Source organism: Balaenoptera acutorostrata, chromosome 14 (assembly GCF_949987535.1).
Source record: "Balaenoptera acutorostrata chromosome 14, mBalAcu1.1, whole genome shotgun sequence".
In the NCBI taxonomy this organism is placed as follows: Eukaryota; Metazoa; Chordata; class Mammalia; order Artiodactyla; family Balaenopteridae; genus Balaenoptera; species Balaenoptera acutorostrata.
Genome location: NC_080077.1, coordinates 30,957,018 through 30,973,463, shown reverse-complemented (window position 1 = coordinate 30,973,463; position 16,446 = coordinate 30,957,018).

Below are 16,446 nucleotides of genomic sequence, written 5' to 3'. Positions count from 1 at the left end.
TCTCTGTATGAGAGAAAAAAAAAAAAAAAAAGGATGAGTCTATATTTCATATAGTTGAACCCCCTACCTTAAAATGAGTAAAATTTAGGAATACTAAGAGTAAGAAAGGAAGCTAGGTAGACACAGAAAAGATAGGGAACACCTAAACTTAAAAACACAAATGTGAATTAGAAAATTAGGTTCATAACGACTCTTTTTTTTTTTTTAAGTGAAAGCAAGTTTATTTAGAGAGATACACATTCCATAGGCAGAATGCAGTCCGTCTCAGAAGGCTAGAGCAGCCCAGATTTTTTATTTAAAGTGCGTTATTTTTCACAGTGGGTAAATGATGTGGTGTTTGTAATCACTGAAGCCAGACCTTAGTAACCTGGCAATGAATTAACTGATGTGAAGTACTCGGATTAGAAAAATATTTGCAGTAATTATAGTGAATGCTGAAGACGCATGGCGGAGTGGCTGGGAGTATCCCCCTGGAGGCAGAGGCTTGAGGTTCAATTCAAGGCACTTGTCAGCCCTCTGTATCCTCCTTCTGCATTCCTCGAACTCAACCAAGGAGGGAGGGGACTGAAAATATTTTTTAAAATTTTTTTGGAAATTTCCAAAAACCAAAACTTGAATTTGCCAAGCAGTAGCAACGATTTACATATCATTTAAATTCTGTTTACAACTATTTATATATCGTTTACATTGTATTGGGTATTATAAGTAATCTAGAAATGATTTAAAGCAAATGGAAGGGTGTGCTGTAAATTATGCAAATACTATGCCATTTTGTATAAGGGACTTGAGCACATGCACTGGGGAACCAATACCCTCTGATACCAAGGGATGACTGTACTAGCTGTATGTGACTTTGGAGCACAGGTCAATTTCTCCATCTGTGTGACTGGGATTATAATGCTTATCTTGTAAGATGGCTGTGAGCACTGGTGATAAACTATGTGAAGGGCTTGGCACTCGAACATGACGGCTGCTATGTCACGCTCACTCTCACAATTTTCTGGCACAAAAAAATAGAGGCTTCACTTATCTTCAACTTATTTACTATTTGGGAAGGGTTAATGTTTGAAGACTGGGAAATTCTTAATTTGGGGCCAAGGTAAAATAAAGTAACTCAAGACCATTGAGTTACTGCCTAGTGCCAGGCATTGCAAATTCAAAGATAAGTGAGCTCCGTCCAGCCTCTGCCCTTAAGTAGCATACATACCTCCTTCTAGCAGATAAAACAGACACTGATTAACAATTTATTATAATGCAATGAGTTCTATAAGAGAAACACATTGGAAGAACTGTTTACTTTGGCTAAATGAGTCCAGGGTGGCTTCCTGAGGAAGTGATGTTACAGTGAGTCTTGAAGATTATGTAAAAATTCCTGGGTGAGCAGGTAGGTTAGGAGAGCTTTTACAGCCATTCTAAACAGGATTAGCTCTAGCAAAGGTTCCTTGAAGCGGCCTCCAGAATCTTTATGATCTAATCCCTGCCTGTTTCTCTAATCTTATTTTATTCTGCATTCTCACTCCAGTCTAACATCAAGTCATAGAGGAGAATTTTTTTGAATTATTTCTTTGATGACTACATCCCCTTTTTTTGTTCTCTCTTTCTGGATTGCTCTTTATGTAGCTATTGGGTCACTAGACTATTGGGTCCTCTTACTTATTACTCTTTTTCTCTTCTACTTTTCATCTCTTTCTCTTTTTGCTCCATCTTATTTGAAGTTTCCTTAACTTTATGTTCCAATCCTTCAACTGAATTTTTCATTTCTGTTGTCATGTATTTCCCTCTATCCCCATTCCCATTCCCTCCCCATCAGCAATCCTTCTTGCCTGTTTAATACAAATTTTTTGTTTGTATATATTTTAATAAAAGGCATGTTCTTGTTTTGCGTCCATCTACTTTTAATTTACAATAAGATTTTGTGGTACACATATTCATACTCCTATCTTCCTCTCACATCTAACCTCTCTTTCCCATCCTCCTTCCAGATCCTTAGTGTTACGGTCGAAAATATTATCTCATTCGTCTTCTGTGGCTGCTATAACAAATAACCACAAATTTGGAGCTTAAAATAAGCTGCAGTTCTGCAGGCCAGCAGTTCAACATCAATTTCACTGAGCCAAAATCCAAAATGATCTCTTCATCTCAAGATCTTTAACTTAATCAAAACTGCAGGGACCCTTTTTTTCAAATAAGGTAATATTATAACTGGCAGGGATTAGGATGTGGACGTATCTTTGGGATCAATTATCAACCTACCACAATTATCTATTCATATTTTTATACGTTCATGTAGACATATATACACATGTGAAACATTTTTTCTTTACAAACTAAAATGGAATAATATGGTCTCTGTTTAAATGTCACCTCCTCAGAGTTCATTCTTACCCATATATCAAAACATAGACCCATAACCCTTTTTTTTTTAAACATCTTTATTGGAGTATAATTGCTTTACAATGGTGTGTTAGTTTCTGCTGTATAACAAAGTGAATCAGCTATTCGTATACATACTTATATCCCCATATCCCCTCCCTCTTGCATCTCCCTCCCACCCTCCCTATCCCACCCTTCATTTTCTGCTTAAATGAGCAAAAGTTGTTTCTTTTAATAGCAACAGGGAACCCTGATTGCTACAAATGCTACGAAGAAAAATAAAGAAGGATGAAGGGACAAAGGGTATGGAAATGTAAATTGATATGATGAAGGGACAAAGGGTTATGGAAATGTAAATTGATATGATGAAGGGACAAAGGGTTATGCGAATGCAAATTGATACACCCGTAACCCTTTGTCCCTTCATCCTTCTTTATTTTTCTTCCTAGCATTTGTATCAATCAGGGTTCCCTGTTGTTATTAAAAGAAACAACTTTTGCTCATTTAAGCAGACACTGAATGTATCATAGGTTATTAGGTAACGCACAGGGTTATCAGGAGGATTATGCACACCACTTAGAAGCTACGTGCCTAAAATCACAGCACAGGAGCGGCCCAGTACCCAGACTGTGTCAACACTGCTGGAGGTAGGCACTACAGTCAGAATCTCATCCCTACTCCCCTGGAATGCTGCCCCCACTGCACCGGGGGGATTTCAGGTGGGGCCATCTACTTCCACTTACTTGCTTCCATCACGTGTCAAAATCTGGTATGTTTGAAGTCAGGGAGTGAAAATTCTCCAGCTTTGCTCTTTTTCAAGAGCGGTCTAAATATTCTGGGTCCTTTGAATTTCAATAGAAATGTTAGAATCAGCTCTCAATTTCTCCAAAAAAACCTGGGGGGATTCTTATTGGGATTTTGTTGACTCTATAGATCAATTTAGAGAGAACTGATATCCAATTAATATTGCCTTTTAATTCATGAACATGATATATCTCTCTACTGACGTAAATCTTCTTTAATTTCTTTCAGAAATGCTTTGCAGTTGTCATTGTAGAGGTATCTATGACATGCCTCATGTCAAGTTATTTCTAAATATTTTGGTTTTAGAAGTTATTAAAATGGATTTTTTTTACATTTACTTTTCCAATCACTTGTTGATTACATATAAAAGTAAATTAATTTTAAATTAATTTTGTATCCTGCAATCTTGCTAAATTTCCTCATTAGTTCAAATAGTTGTTTTATAGATTCTTTTAGATTTTCTGCATAATCATGTCATCTATGAATGAGTTTTACTTCTTCCTTTCTGAAGTGTATGCCTTCATTTTTCACTTACTTTATTGCACTGACTAGGATTACTAGGAAAATGTTGAATAGAAATGTTGAGAATAGGGATACTCACTTTGTTCCCAATCTTAGGAAGAAAACACTAGGTCTTCTACCAGTAAGTATGAGGTTAGCTGTCGATTTTTCATATGTACATTTGATCAGATTGAGGAAGTTCTCATATTTCTAATGTACTGAGGGACATTAACATGAATTGGTGTTGGATTTTTATCAGAAGTGTCTTTTGAATTTATTGTAAATAATTTTTCTTATTTATATTTTTAATATGATAAACTGATCAATTTTCTACTGTTAATCCAACCTTGCATTCTTGGGATAAACCCAATTTAGGACATACAGTATTATCTTTTTTATATAAGGTGGGTTCAATTTGCTAAATTGGACAAGGATTTTTCTACCTATGTTTATGAATAATGTTGTCCTGTAATTTCCTTTTCTTTTGTCAGGTTTTGGTATCATGGTAATCCTGGACTTGTAAAACAAGTTGGAAGTTTTGCCTACTCCCAGTATTTTCTGGATGAGTTTGTATGAGATTAGTGTTATTTTTTCCTTAACTGTCTGATAGAATTCACTTCTTTCACTTTCTTTTGACGTATTTTGCCCTTATTTTTTATACTTTAGAAACATATCATTGATGTTAGCCCTTTCTTCTTTTCTAATATTAGCACAAAAGGTTTTAAATTTCTCTCTATGCACTGCTTTAACTACATGCTGCAAATTATCATATAATTTGAAATATTTTCTAATTTTCCTTATTTATTTATTTTTCCCATGGATTAATAAGAAGTGTGTTTCTAATTTTCAATTATTGGGGGATTTTCTAGATGTCTTTATATTATTGATTTCTGATTTAATTTTATTGTGGAATATTTCTATCCTGGAAATTTCAATCTCTTAAAATTTATTGAAAGTTGTTTTACAGCATGGCATGCATTCCATCTTTGTAAACAGTATCATGTGCACTTGAAAATAATATTCTACTGTTGTTGGATGTAGTATTTTATAATAGTTAATTAGGTGAGAGTGATAGATTTTTTTCATACCTTCTATGATCTTACTTATTTTGTCTAATTGTTCTGTCAATTGCTAAGAGGGGCATGTTCAAATCTCCAACTGTAATTTTGAGTTTGTTTATCATACCGTTTAATTTCTGTATATATATATATATATATATATATATATATATATATATATATATTTGTTTTGTCTCCCCAGTGAACTTGCTCATTTGTCATTTATGATTGTGAAATACCTCTATCATTGGTAATAGTCTGGAAGTATATTTTACCTGATGTTAACATAGTCACTACAGCCTTTTTGTGTATTGGTTGCATGGTATATCTTTTCTCATCCTTTTACTCTTAAACTATTTAAAAATGTATCTCTTCCAGTTTCAAGATTGGTTCAAGATGGCAGAATAGAAGGACATGCGCTCACTCCCTCTTGTGAGAGCACCGGAACCACAACTAACTGCTGAACAATCAATGACACGAAGACACTGGAACTCACCAGAAAAGATACCCCACATCCAAAGACAAAGGAGAAGCTGCAATGAGAAGGTAGGAGGTGCGCAATCACAATAAAATAAAATCCCATAACTGCTGTGTGGGTGACTTACAAACTGGAGAACACTTATACCACAGAAGTCCACCCACTGGAGTGAAGGTTCTGAGCCACATGTCAGGCTTCCCAACCTGGGGGTCTGGCAATGGGAGGAGGAATTCCTAGAGAATCAGACTTTGAAGGCTAGCGGGATTTCATTGCAGGACTTTGACAGGACTGGGAGAAACAGAGACTCCACTCTTGGAGGGCACACACAAAGTAGTGTGTGCTTCAGGACCCAGGGGAAGGAGCAGTGACCACATAGGAGACTGAACCAGACCTACCTGCTAGTGTTGGAGGGTCTCCTGCAGAGGCTGGTGGTGGCTGTGGCACACCATAGGGACAAGGACACTGGCAGCAGAAGCTCTGGGAAGCACTCCTTGGCGTGAGCCCTCCCAGAGTCCGCCATTAGCCCCACCAAAGAGCCGGGTAGGCTCCAGTGCTGGGCACCTCAGGCCAAACAACCAACAGGGATCCCCACCCATCAGCAGACAAGTGGATTAAAGTTTAACTGAGCTCTGCCCACCAGATCAACAAACAGCTCTACCCGTCACCAGTCCCTCCCATCAGGAAGCTTGCACAAGCCTCTTAGATATCCTCATGCACCAGAGGGCAGACAGCAAAAGCAAGAAGAACTACAAATTTGCAGCCTGTGGAAGGAAAACTACATTCACAGGAAGACAGACAAGATGAAAAGGCAGAGGACTTTGTATCAGATGAAGGAACAAGATAAAACCCCATAAAAACAACTAAATGAAGTGGAGATACGCAACCTTCCAGAAAAAGAATTCAGAATAATGATAGTGAAAATGATCCAGGACCTCGGAAAAAGAATGGAGGCAAACATCAAGAAGATGGAAGAAATGTTTAAAAAAGACCTAGAAGAATTAAAGAACAAACAAACAGAGATGAACAATACAATAACTGAAATTAAAAATACACTACAAGGAATCAATAGCAGAATAACTGAGGCAGAAGAACGGATAAGTGACCTGGAAGATGGACAGGTGGAATTCACTGCCACAGAACAGAATAAAGAAAAAAGAATGAAAAGAAACGAAGACAGCCTAAGAGACCTCTGGGACAACATTAAATGCAACAACATTCGCATTATAGGGGTTCCAGAAGGAGAAGAGAGAGAGAAAGAACCCAAGAAAATATTTGAAGAGATTATAGTCGAAAAGTTCTGTAACATGGGAAAGGAAATAGCCACCCAAGTCCAGGAAGTGCAGAGAGTCCCAGGCAGGATAAACCCAAGGAGAAACACGCCAAGACACATAGTAATCAAATTGACAAAAATTAAAGACAAAGAAAAAGTATTAAAAGCAACAAGGGACAAACGACAAATAACATACAAGGGAACTCCCATAAGGTTAACAGCTGATTTCTCAGCAGAAACTCTACAAGCCAGAAGGGAGCGGCATGATATATGTAAAGTGATGAAAGGGAAGAACCTACAACCAAGATTACTCTACCCAGCAAGGATCTCATTCAGATTCGATGGAGAAATCAAAACCTTTACAGACAAGCAAAAGCTAAGAGAATTCAGCACCACCAAACCAGCTCTACAACAAATGCTAAAGGAACTTCTCTAAGTGAGAAACACAAGAGAAGAAAAGGACCTACAAAAACAAACCCAAAACAATTAAGAAAATGGTAATAGGAACATACATGTCGATAATTACCTTAAACGTAAATGGATTAAATGCTCCAACCAAAAGACAGGCTCACTGAATGGATACAAGAACAAGACCCATATATATGCTGTCTACAAGAGACTCAAATCAGACCTAGGGACACATACAGACTGAAAGTGAGGGGATGGAAAAAGATATTCCATGCAAATGGAAATCAAAAGAAACCTGGAGTAGCAATACTCATATCAGATAAAAGAGACTTTAAAATAAAGAAGGTTGCAAGAGACAAGGAAGGACACTACATAATGATCAAGGGATCAATCCAAGAAGAAGATATAACAATTATAAATATATATACACCCAACATAGGAGCACCTCAATACATAAGGCAACTGCTAACAGCTATAAAAGAGGAAATTGACATTAACACAATAATAGTGGGGGACTTTTAACACCTCACTTACACCAATGGACAGATCATCCAAAATGAAAATAAATAAGGAAACAGAAGCTTTAAATGACACAATAGACCAGATAGATTTAATTGATATTTATAGGACATTCTATCCAAAAACAGCAGATTACACTTTCTTCTCAAGTGCCCATGTAACATTCTCCAGGATAGAACACATCTTGGGTCACAAATCAAGCCTCAGTAAATTTAAGAAAATTGAAATCATATCAAGCATCTGTTCTGACCATAACGATATGAGATTAGAAATCAATTACAGGGAAAAAAGTGTAAAAAACACAAACACATGGAGGCTAAACAATACGTTACTAAATAACCAAGAGATCACTGAAGAAATCAAAAGGAAATAAAAAAATACTTAGAGACAAATGACAATGAAAACATGACGATCCAAACCTATGAGATGCAGCAAAAGCAGTTCTAAGAGGGAAATTTATAGCAATACAAGCCTACCTCAAGAAACAAGAAAAATCTCAAATAAACAATCTAACCTTACACCTAAAGGAACTAGAGAAAGAAGAACAAACAAAACCCAAAGTTAGTAGAAGGAAAGAAATCATAAAGATCAGAGCAGAAATAAATGAAATAGAAACAAAGAAAACAATAGCAAAGATCAATAAAACTAAAAGCTGGTTCTTTGAGAAGATAAACAAAATTGATAAACTTTTAGCCAGACTCATCAAGAAAAAGAGGGAGAGGACTAAAATCAGTAAAATTAGAAGTGAAAAAGGAGAAGTTACAATGGACACCACAGAAATACAAAGCATCCAAAGAGACTACTACAAGCAACTCTATGCCAATAAAATGGACAACCTGGAAGAAATGGACAAATTCTTAGAAAGGTATAACCTTCCAAGACTGAACCAAGAAGAAACAGAAAATATGAACAGACCAATCACAAGTAATGAAATTGAAACTGTGATTAAAAATCTTCCAACAAACAAAAGTCCAGGACCAGATGGCGTCACAGGTGAATTCTATCAAACATTTAGAGAAGAGCTAACACCCATCCTTCTCAAACTCTTCCAAAAAAATTGCAGGGGAAGGAAGACTCCCAAACTCATTCTATGAGGCCAACATCACCCTGATACCAAAACATGACAAAGATACTACAAAAAAAGAAAATTACAAACCAATGTCACTGAGCAGTATAGATGTAAAAATCCTCAATTAAATACTAGCAAACAGAATCCAACAACACATTAAAAGGATCATACACCATGATCAAGTGGGATTTATCCCAGGGATGCAAGGATTCTTCAATAAATGCAAATCAATCAATGTGATACACCATATTAACAAACTGAAGGATAAAAACTATATGATAATCTCAACAGATGCAGAAAAAGCTTTTGACAAAATTCAACACCCATTTATGATAAAAGCTCTCTGGAAAGTAGGCATAGAGGGAACCTACCTCAACATAATAAAGGCTATATATGACAAACCCATAGCCAACATCGTTCTCAATGGTGAAAAACAGAAACCATTTCCACTAAGATCAGGAACAAGATAAGGTTGCCCACTCTCACCACTATTATTCAACATAGTATTGGAAGTTTTAGCCACAGCAAGCAGAGACGAAAAAGAAATAAAAGGAATCCAAATTGGAAAAGAAGAAGTAAAGCTCTCACTGTTTGCAGGTAACATGATACTATACACAGAGAATCCTAAAGAAGCCAGAAAACTCCTAGAGCTAATCAATGAATTTGGTAAAGTTGCAGGATACAAAATTAATGCACAGATATCTCTTGCATTCCTATACACTAATAATGAAAAATCTCAAAGAGAAATTATGGAAACACTCCAATTTACCATTGCAACAAAAAGAATAAAATACCTAGGAATAAACCTACCTAGGGAGACAAAAGACCTGTATGCAGAAAACTATAAGACACTGATGAAAGAAATTAAAGATGATACAAACAGATGGAGAGATATACCATGTTCTTGGATTGGAAGGATCAATATTGTGAAAATGACTATACTACCCAAAGCAATCTACAGATTCAATGCAGTCCCTATCAAATTACCAATGGCATTTTTTACAGAACTAGAACAAAAAATCTTAAAATTTGTATAGACACACAAAAGACCCCGAATAGCCAAAGCAGTCTTCAGGGAAAAAAATGGAGCTGGAGGAATCAGACTCCCTGACTTCAGACTACACTACCAAGCTACAGTAATCACGACAATATGGTACTGGCACAAAAACAGAAATATAGATCAATGGAACAGGATAGAAAGCCCAGAGATGAACCCACGCACCTATGTTCAAGTAATCTATGACAAAAGAGGCAAGGATATACAATGGAGAAAAGACAGTCTCTTCAATAAGTGGTGCTGGGAAAACTGGACAGCTACATGTAAAAGAATAAAATTAGAACATTCCCTAACACCATACACAAAAATAAACTCAAAGTGGATTAGAGACCTAAATGTAAGACCGGACACTATAAAACTCTTAGAGGAAAACATAGGAAGAACACTCTTTGACATAAATCACAGCAAAATCTTCTTTGATCCACCTCCTAGAGTAATGGAAATAAAAACGAAAGTAAACAAATGGGACCTAACGAAACTTAAAAGCTTTTGCAAAGCAAAGGAAATTACAAACAAGATGAAAAGAGAACCCTCAGAATGGGAGAAAATATTTGCAAATGAATCGATGGACAAAGGATTAATCTCCAAAATATATAAACAGCTCATGCAGCTCAATATTTAAAAAACCAACAACCCAATCAAAAAATGGGCAGAAGACCTAAATAGACATTTCTCCAAAGAAGACATACAGATGGCCAAGAAGCACATGAAAAGCTGCTCAACATCACTAATTATTAGAGAAATACAAATCAAAACTACAATGAGGTATCACCTCACACCAGTTAGAATGGGCATCATCAGAAAATCTACAAACAACAAATGCTGGAGAGGGTGTGGAGAAAAGGGAAACCTCTTGCACTGTTGGTGGGAATGTAAATTGATACAACCACTATGGAGAACAGTATGGAGCTTCCTTAGAAAACTAAAAACAGAATTACCATATGACCCAGCAATCCCACTACTGGGCATATACCCAGAGAAAACCATAATTCAAATAGACACATGCACCCCAATGTTCATTGCAGCACTATTTACAATAGCCAGGTCATGGAAGCAACTTAAATGCCCAGCGACAGACGAATGGATAAAGAAGATGTGGTACATATATCCAATGGAATATTACTCAGCCATAAAAAGGAACAAAATTGTGCCATTTGTAGAGACGTGGATGGATCTAGAGACTGTCATACAGAATGAAGTAAGTCAGAAAGAGAAAAACAAATATCGTATATTAACACGTATATGTGGAATCTAGAAAGATGGTAAAGATGAACTGGTTTGCAGGGCAGAAATAGAGACACAGATGTAGAGAACAAACATATGGACACCAAGGGGGGAAAGTAGTGGGATGAATTGGGAGATTGGGATTGACATATACACACTAATATGTATAAAATAGATAACTAATAAGAATCTGTTGTATAAAAAAATAAATAAAATTAAATTTAAAAATTGCATCTCTTCCAAAAAAAAAAGGGAAATTCCTGGCCATCTGCTTTCACTCTTAAGGGCATGGGTTCAATCTTCAATCCCTAGTCGGGGAACTAAGATCTCAGAAGCCTTGCGGCCAAATGAATAAATATGCATCTCTTATAGACAGAATATAGTTGATGTTTTAAAAATCCATTCTAACGATCTCTGTCTTTTAATTTGACCAGATAGTCTATTTATATTTAAGGTGAGTATTGACATGGTTGGATTTAAGTCTACTGTTTTATTGTTTTATATCTTCCCATTTGTTTTTTTTTTATTAATTTCTTCTTTCTTATCTTCTTTTTATTTAATTGAAAACAAGTTTTGGAATTACATTTTAATTTATCTGTTGTGTTTTTAGGTATGTCTCTTTGAATTATATTTTAGTGGTTGCTTAGGGTTTACAAAACACATTCCTAACGTTTCTGATCTATTTTGAGTTAATATTGTAGCACTTCATGCAAAACATAAGAACCTTACCCCCATATAGGTCCACTTATGCAGTGCCAGCTTCTAATCATTTATGTTCTAGTTTTCATAAGCATTATATCTAGAAGTGATATAACTCCATAATAAAATGTTATATTGTCCTCAATGGTGAAAAACTGAAACCATTTCCACTAAGATCAGGAACAAGACAAGGTTGCCCACTCTCACCACTATTATTCAACATAGTTTTGGAAGTGTTAGCCACAGCAATCAGAGAAGACAAAGAAATAAAAGGAATCCAAATTGGAAAAGAAGAAGTAAAGCTGTCACTATTTGCAGATGACATGATACTATACATAGAGAATCCTAAAGATGCTACCAGAAAACTCCTAGAGCTAATCAATGAATTTGGTAAAGTAGCAGGATACAAAATTAATGCACAGAAATCTCTTGCATTTCTATACACTAATGACGAAAAATCTGAAAGTGAAATTAAGAAAACACTCCCATTTACCATTGCAACAAAAAGAATAAAATATCTAGGAATAAACCTACCTAAGGAGACAAAAGACCTGTATGCAGAAAATTATAAGACACTGATGAAAGAAATTAAAGATGATACAAATAGATGGAGAGATATACCATGTTCCTGGATTGGAAGAATCAACATTGTGAAAATGACTCTACTACCCAAAGCAATCTACAGATTCAATGCAATCCCTATCAAACTACCACTGGCATTTTTCACAGAACTAGAACAAAAAATTTCACAATTTGTATGGAAACACAAAAGACCCCGAATAGCCAAAGCAATCTTGAGAACGAAAAATGGAGCTGGGGGAATCAGGCTCCCTGACTTCAGACTATATTACAAAGCTTCAGTAATCAAGACAGTTTGGTACTGGCACAAAAACAGAAATATAGATCAATGGAACAGGATAGAAAGCCCAGAGATAAACCCACACACATATGGTCACCTTATCTTTGATAAAGGAGGCAAGCATATACAGTGGAGAAAAGACAGCCTCTTCAATAAGTGGTGCTGGGAAAATTGGACAGGAACATGTAAAAGTATGAAATTAGAACACTCCCTGACACCATGCTCAAAAATAAACTCAAAATGGATTAAAGACCTAAGTGTAAGGGCAGACACTATCAAAGTCTTAGAGGAAAACATAGGCAGAACACTCTATGACATACATCACAGCAAGATTCTTTTTGACCCAGCTCCCAGAGAAATGGAAATAAGAACACAAATAAACAAATGGGACCTAATGAAACTTAAAAGCTTTTGCACAGCAAAGGAAACCATAAACAAGACCAAAAGACAACCCTCAGAATGGGAGAAAATATTTGCAAATGAAGCAACTGACAAAGGATTAATCTCCAAGATTTACAAGCAGCTCATGCAGCTCAATAACAAAAAAACGAACAACCCAATCCAAAAATGGGCAGAAGATCTAAATAGACATTTCTCCAAAGAAGGTATACAGATGGACTACAGACACATGAAAGAATGCTCAACATCATTAATCATTAGAGAAATGCAAATCAAAACTACAATGAGATATCATCTCACACCGGTCAGAATGGCCATCATCAAAAAATCTAGAAACAATAAATGCTGGAGAGGGTGTGGAGGAAAGGGAACACTCTTGCACTGTTGGTGGGAATGTAAATTGATACAGCCACTATGGAGAACAGTATAGAGGTTCCCTTAAAAAACTACAAATAGAACTACCATACGACCCAGCAATCCCACTACTGGGCATATACCCTGAGAAAACCATAGGTCAAAAAGAGTCATGTACCAAAATGTTCATTGCAGCTCTATTTACAATAGCCAGGACATGGAAGCAACCTAAATGTCCATCGACAGATGAATGGATAAAGAAGATGTGGCACATATATACAATGGAATATTACTCAGCCATAAAAAGAAATGAAATTGAGTTATTTGTAGTGAGGTGGATGGAGTTAGAGTCTGTCATACAGAGTGAAGTAAGTCAGAAAGAGAAAAACAAATACAGTATGCTAACACATATATACGGAATCTAAGGGTAAAAAAAAAGGCCATGAAGAACCTAGTGGCAAGACAGGAATAAAGACACAGACCTACTAGAGAATGGACTTGAGGATATGGGGAGGGGGTGGGGTGAGATGTGACAGGGTAAGAGAGTGTCATGGACATATATACACTACCAAATGTAAAATAGATAACTAGTGGGAAGCAGCCGCATAGCACAGGGAGATCAGCTCGGTGCTTTGTGACCACCTAGAGGGGTGGGATGGGGAGGGTGGGAGGGAGGGAGATGCAAGAGGGAAGAGAAATGGGAACATATTGTATATGTATAACTGATTCACTTTGTTATAAAGCAGAAGCTAACACACCATTGTAAGGCAATTATACTTCAACAAAGATGTTAAAAAAATAAATAAATAAATAAAAAAATAAATAAATAAAATAAGATGGATAACCAACAAGGACCTACTGTATAGCACAGGGAACTCTGCTCAGTGTTATGTGGCAGCCTGGATGGGAGGGGAGTTTGGGGGAGAATGGATACATGTATATGTATGGCTGAGTCACTTTGCTGTGCACCTGAAACGATCACAACATTGTTAATCGTCTATACTCCAATATAAAATAAAAAGTTAAAAAAATTGCAAATGAAAATTAAAAAATAAAATAAAATAAAATGTTATAATTTTTGCTTTAAATAGTTACATGTATTTTTAATTAATAAGAAAAAATAATGTATCATGAATGATACATGGCAGAGACTCTGGATTCTCTTGTATTCTTTCAAAGAATATTGATTTTTTTTTCTTTTTTAATTTCAGAAGAGTTAATTAGCCTTGACTCAAACTTTATAATCTGTTTCTCCAGTGATGGGAAGCAGCTGAAATCTCTGTACATTTTCTGTAGCCTTAATTGTGTTGTTTTGAGTCTACCCCATGCATGTCTAGCTCAGAGCCAGTTAGAGATTTAGCTGGGTCTATACACAGAATATCCGTCTGCCCCTCTCTGGCTCTCTCCTTTCTGGGATTTCCCCCCTGCCCTCCATTTTCAGCAGCTGCGGTTGCTCTAAACTCTGTCCTCTGGTTTTCAGGGCAGTAAAACTGAGGACCTCTGACTATTAGTTGTTCCATGTGGCACTGACTGGGGGCTCCCCTCATACTAAAAGCCATAAAAATGAGAATTCAGCCAGTGCCATTCCTTTTCCCAAGGGTCAATCTCCACCCCCGCCCTCCAATTCTGTCTGCTTTTGGTCATTCTCTTCAGGTAGTTGTTTCTAAAATGTTTAGGCTTACATTTATTATCTGCAAGAGGGTTAGTCTTGCAGAACCACTAGTAATTAATATTTATTGTATTTTATTAAACTAATTATCTGTGACGGACTGGGTGAAAAATCTTCATTTAGTCAGTCAGATAGTTTGAGAAGCACTAACTTAAGAGACTTTGTAAAAGTTCCTGTAACCAAGATCCTTGGAACTATCCTGTTTCTACCATTCCCTGAGCCTGATTGCTCAGCAAACACTTTTATTTCCTGAGCCACTTTTTTTTTTTGTTTAATGTTGACCATAGGTTATTCTGTTCCATACATAAGGACTATAATTGATACAATATTATCCAAGTTTTCTATAATGAACATGCTTACTTGTCCTAATATAAAAAAGCAACAGCTGGGACTTCCCTGGTGTCCAGTGGTTAAGACTCTGCGCTTCCAATGCAGGCGGCGTGGGTTCAATCCTGGTCAGGGAACTAAGATCCCCATGACGTGCTCATGGCCAAAAAAAAAAAAAAAAAAAAGGAACAGCCGTACTTACAAATAAAGAAATCACTTATAATCTGGAGACACAGGAGGGAAGCTGGTATCAGCTACAGCTCAGTGTCTTGTGGCTGAAGTCATATGATATCAGAAAATGACTATGGCAGACCACACAGATGTTCAACATTTACTAAAAGTTAAAATTATTGTTTCAAAGTGATGACACAGAATGTCCAAACCAAAAGAGTGTTTAAAAGCATCTCATTCAATTCTCTACTTCATTTTACAGATGAAGCACTTGAGAGGCAGAGACTAGAAGTGTTTTGACCAGAACTACAGAGTCAGAAAACGGTAGAGAAGTGATTATGGAACTAGGACTTTTTTTTTTTTTTCTTTAATATAGCTCTAGTTTTAAGCACAGCAGTGGTCCTGGCTTCATTCCAATGATTCTGCAATAAGAACTGCAATTGTCAAACACATGTTAGAGCATAAGGACCCATTTTTCAAAAAAAAGTTACACAGATAACAGCAGAGCTGGTCTACAGGAAGTAGCGCTGGGACCTGGAATCCTGCACACCCAGGTCCTCCTTGTGCCCCAAGGGAATAAATTTAATGTTAATTTAGGGTTTGCTCTATTAGCCACTATTTACTTCATTTATAAATTGCCTGTGTTGTTGGTTTATAATTAGTTTATTCATAAGCTTTAAGTATTGCCTCTAATTATCTTCCTGGGTACGTTTCGTTCCTACACATCCTGAATCAGCCCTGTAGGGAGCAGCTGTGGCGCCCAGAGAGCTCTGTGTAGCATCTGGTAGCAAGAAAAACAAGGGCTGAGGAAACAATCTTAGTAATACTTAAGAACACTTAGGTGAGAATTACACAAAAACCTCAAAATATATAGGCTTCATACTTGGCAATACAATAAATTAGCCCCACTGTCCCACACAGCCTTTTTTTTTTTTTTCCTTTAATAAACTGGGTTTTCAATGGAAGGCTTTAAATATTAATTTTCCAAACTACTACTTACAGCCTTTATTAATCTATTCCACTCTTATTCGTCTACTTTATTTATTTATTTATTTATTTATTTATGTTTTAAAGTGCTGATGCCTGAGTCCTATCTCAGGGACTGTAATTGGTTTAGGATGCAGCCAGGGCATCAGTAGTTTTTTTGTTTTTTTTTGTTTTTTTTTTAAAATTAATTAATTAATTTATTTATGGCTGTGTTGGGTCT